Source organism: Vulpes vulpes, chromosome 5 (assembly GCF_048418805.1).
Source record: "Vulpes vulpes isolate BD-2025 chromosome 5, VulVul3, whole genome shotgun sequence".
Lineage (NCBI taxonomy): Eukaryota > Metazoa > Chordata > Mammalia > Carnivora > Canidae > Vulpes > Vulpes vulpes.
This window is the reverse complement of record NC_132784.1, coordinates 58,203,786-58,208,258: the sequence shown is the minus strand read 5'-3', so window position 1 is coordinate 58,208,258 and position 4,473 is coordinate 58,203,786. Positions and strand designations below refer to the sequence as shown.

At 58.2% G+C, this 4,473-nt stretch overlaps 1 long non-coding RNA gene across 1 annotated transcript; it reads right to left on the bottom strand.

Moving 5' to 3' along the window:
* Positions 1 to 1,042: 1,042 nt before the first annotated feature.
* Positions 1,043 to 2,526, bottom strand: LOC140598887 (uncharacterized). Its single transcript, XR_012001433.1, has 3 exons — positions 2,324 to 2,526; positions 1,764 to 1,886; positions 1,043 to 1,309 (listed from the first exon to the last, which is right to left on the bottom strand). It is a non-coding gene; the product is annotated as an uncharacterized lncRNA (long non-coding RNA).
* Positions 2,527 to 4,473: the final 1,947 nt, after the last annotated feature.

Below are 4,473 nucleotides of genomic sequence, written 5' to 3'. Positions count from 1 at the left end.
CTGGGCTCCCATTTGGTTATTGAACACAGGCCTCTTGCGTGACAAAGCTGCAATATGGGGAGGTTGCTCTCGGGGTGCTGCGTGCTGGTCTGTCCTGAAAGCAGGCATGGCCCTGCAGCGTGCAGGACACCGTCCCTTCTCTCTGCACCTGCAGGGGAGCAGTGGGACGTGCCCCTGGGGCTGCCGTCCTGGGAACCATGTGCCGCGGTCCGTGGGCAGCCTCATGTGCTGGGATCTGCCGGCTGACCCAAGATTTCTGGTGCTTTGGCTGGAGGGCGCCCCCCGCCCCCAAAGCTAGTCAGCCCCCCGAGGACCCACAGCCAACTCACCGTATCCCCACCTCGGTCCTGTTTTCATCCTTTGCTTATGGTCTCGAGTGTTCTCTCCCCCCTGCCGCCCCTTCATGGGAGGGTTTTTTTTTTTTTTTTAAGAATCTTTTTTTTTTAAATAAATAAATTTTTATTGGTGTTCAATTTACCAACATACAGAATAACACCCAGTGCTCATCCCGTCAAGTGCCCCCCTCAGTGCCCTTCACCCATTCCCCCCACCCCCACCCCCCGCCCTCCTCCCCTTCCACCACCCCTAGTTCATTTCCCAGAGTTAGGAGTCTTTATGTTCTGTCTCCCTTTCTGATATTTCCCACACATTTCTTCTGGGAGGGGTTTTGAGCTGCATGTGCACATGGAGTGAATATGAGTGTGAGTGTGAGATGATCAGGTCCTGATGCAGCTGGGGAGACACTGGGGTCAAGCTGGGGCTGAGGTCCAGACAGGTAGCAGGGCCAAGCTCGAGGGTCTGCTCCCGCTCACCCCACCTGCATCCCCCACATCCCAATGCCGATGGCCAGGATGGGTTAGGGCATGTCTCCCACTTAGAGTAGCAGCTGCCTCACACTGTGCGCCCGGATGACATAGTGGAGGAGGAGCCCTGGTCTCCACGTGGCTGCAGGCGCTCCCTGCTCTGTGGCTCCCACCCACCCTCAGTCCTCCTCCAAGACCCCCACCCCAGTCCTCCGCCCCCCTGTCTGCCCCAGGTCCTGCCCAGCCACTCACACCTCTGCCTGATGGTCTGTGCCGTCCTCTCCTGCCACCTCCTCTGACCTCAGGTTCCCAGCTGACTGTCTCTGCAGGCCAAACGCTGCCAGGTTCCAGGCCCTTCTGCTCTGGTGTCCTTGGGAGTGAGCTCGGTGCTGAGCCCTGTCCATCCCTGAACTGTACACAGGTGGGCGGTGGGTGCCCCTTGGTTTTCCTGGAAGCCTGGTGTCTGTGGGCACGCAGCAAACACTGCTCCAGGGACCTGACTCTCCCTAGTGACAGATGGGCAGACACAGTGAAAATCCATCAGCATCTGGGTGACATTGTTTTGCATTTCATAGACACTGAAATGGAGCACCTGCATCTCTGTCCCTCGTGGTGGAGTTTTGTGCAGGAAGGCCAGGCCTTGTGCCCTCGGAGGATTGTTTGGTGTTGTCAAACAATCCATGTCCCGATATCTGCTGCCCTTGGAGGCCCTGGCAGAATGTGCCCAAATCCTTGGCAAACACTCTGCATTCACCTCTGTCCTACTTCTGCATCTTATTTAGATTGTGCCACCTTTTTAGTGGCAGAAATCTCATGTATTTCTCTTGAACTTCTGCCTTTTTGTTTCAGATATTGTTTGATGTTTCCTAGAAGTTTATAACAACTATTTTGATGTCATGCTGGTTTTAAGAAAAATTTGAAAATACAAGTGTAATTTACCCGACATTGAATGTAACTTACCTTCAACGCAGACTACTGCTGTCACAGTTGGCCACCCCGCTGCAGGGCGACTTGTACTTTAGACGGAGGAAAGTCCACTGTGATTCTGGGAGTGATGCGCACAGCGCAGACAGCTCTGGGCACCTGGCAGACACAAGAGAGGAGTATCCACAGACTGGCCGGCCACTCGCACCCAGGGCCTGGGTTGCAGGAGATGCTTGCCCACCCACCTGCCCACCTGCCTCATGCAGGCCTCCCCCACCTGCTGGCCATGGTGGCAAGTTCCAGAAGGCGAGGCCTGGCTCTGGGAGGACCTGCCAGGGTTGGGGGCTGGTTGTCACATGCACTGTTTGTTTTGTTTTCAAGGTTCATGGCTCGCCGGCACCGAACAGGGTGAAAGCGAACCACACCAAGATGCACGTGGAGAAGGACAGATCAGGTTAGAATGAACTTACACAAGAACAGAAGTTGGTGGGAGGCCTCAGCGTGGCACTCCTAGCCCCAACAGGAAGGAGGGCTTGACCATGTGCCCCTGAGCTTGAGGAGGAGGCACCTCATGTCTGTGTTTGGAGAGGATTTACCTTGGGGGCCCAACGATACAGCGGCTCCTGATGGAAGGTGTTACCAAGCCATCTCCACCACCAGTATCCTTTCATCCTCTTTTTGTCCCCAGCTCCCAGCCCTGACCACCGTCCATCTGCATCTGGCTTGGAGGTGCCGCGCCCTGTGCTTTGTGGGGCCTGGGTACATGGGGTGTGCAACTGTATCAAAGGACATGGGAGGAGCTATGTTTGCGGCATGTCTGAGGGCCCGAGAGGTCGCAGGGTAGGGCAGGTGTTCACGTGGACACAGGGATGAGCACGACAGCAAGGCACCATCCAGCAGAGCACAGCGTGCTTTCTCCATTGAGAACACAGACACCCAGGGGTGGCCCCAGGCCCTATAGTGGCCCTGGTTCGAGGGGCAGATGCTTTGGGTGTCTGTCCCTTCCCGCGTCCTGGAACTTTGGCCTACGGTGCATGTTTGTCCAGGAGTCCTGTGGCCTGCCCGGGCCCCTTTCAGGGGAGCATCAGCATGCAGCCTGGGGATCCCACAGGGGGCTGCTTGTTACTGCAACAGTGATGCCCTCACCCAGTGACGTGTGCCATCCCCCGTGGGCCCCTCCACCACGCCCCATGGGTTATGACCCTGAATGCACTTGTGTGCTGTCATAAATCCTGCTGCTGGGACTTGTCCTGGGAGGTAAGGGGAGGCTCACAAGGCAGAAACATGCAGCGTCCTCTGCAATTTGAGTCACACGGCATTAACCTCCCCCAGCGGAGACATGCAGCCACCCAAATCCATGCTCACAAGGAGAGTAGGTGCCATGGAGGCCACGACATAGCCATGAAGGTGAGAGCATGCGTGTGTGCGGGTGTGTGCAGGGCCTGCACACGCTCTCACAGCGGGGGCCAGTGCTTACTAAGTGCCTGCTATGTGCAGCGCACTGCTATGTGCATCCACTGGGTGCCGCCCTGGCTATTGGGCAACCCTGTGGAGTGACATCCCTGCCACCCCTCCACACACACAGGTCTGGGTGCCCAGGCGTGTCTCCCTACCCGGCCCAACCATGCACAGGATAACAGCCCACAAGCCCCACGACATCTGTGTCGCCCACGTGCTGGGCCTGGGCTCCATCCGGCGGCCATGGGGGTCAATGTTGTGTGTTTGAGGGTCACCGTGCTTTGACATGGACACACACGCATGCCCCGCACACACCGCCCCACACACGTGTGTGTATGCACGCACAGCAGCTCTACGTGACCAACTGTCCTTATTCTCAGTGATTTTAATGGATACAAGTCTCCCTGAAAATAATCACAAACAAAAATTCAGACACAACGTACAGCAGGCTGAAAGGCCCAGGCTGCCTGGATGGGGGGTGACTCACCACAGCTCTGCAGGCCATGTGCCTCAGTTGGGGGTCAGCCTCACTGCGAGCTGGGGTGACAGACACTTCCTCCTGTTCCTGTGACACATTTTACCTTCTGTCAGCTTGCACATCTGCCCTCATGTGTAAGAGGGAAACTGAGTCACAGGGTCAGGGGCATCCTGTGACTCCTCATGTGCAGCGCCCGCGGTCTGGGTGGCCCTTGGACCCCAGGCAGGTCTCTCAGCATCCCTGGATGTCCCTGCACAGCCCGACTGTCACAGGCCCCTGAAGGGCTGGGGAACCACGCAGGGCCTCTGAGCAGGGCCCCCAGGGCCCACGAGGCCTTTCCACATCGGTGTTGTGTCGTTGGGGGACCATGAGAGGATAGGTGATTGGTTACTGACGTGCTCGCCCCATTATAGCAGCGCTGCTAAGGGTGGCTGTTGTCCCCCCTGTGCGGCCGGTGGCCAGTGCCCGAGATGCACCCAGAACCCATCCACCGTTGTCTGCTGACAGCCCAGGGCAACTGTTCCTGGGGCGTGTTTCCTTGGCATCTGTCCCACCCTGTGCTTTCCTGGGGCCTGGTGGCCCTTCCGGAGCACACTCGTGTCCCCGCTGCCGCACTTGCCGCTTCTGCATGGGCTAGGTGTGGGCATCACCCACTGCCGACCACTGGGGGTGGGGACGGGGCTTGCCCATCCGCCCTGCCTGTGTCCAGGGGCCTGCTGTGTGGTGACCGCAGGCCTGGCACCGCCCTCCATCTTCCCCGGACTTGCCATCCCTGCACCGGGGTCACCAGACGAAGCGCTGGCCCGTGGC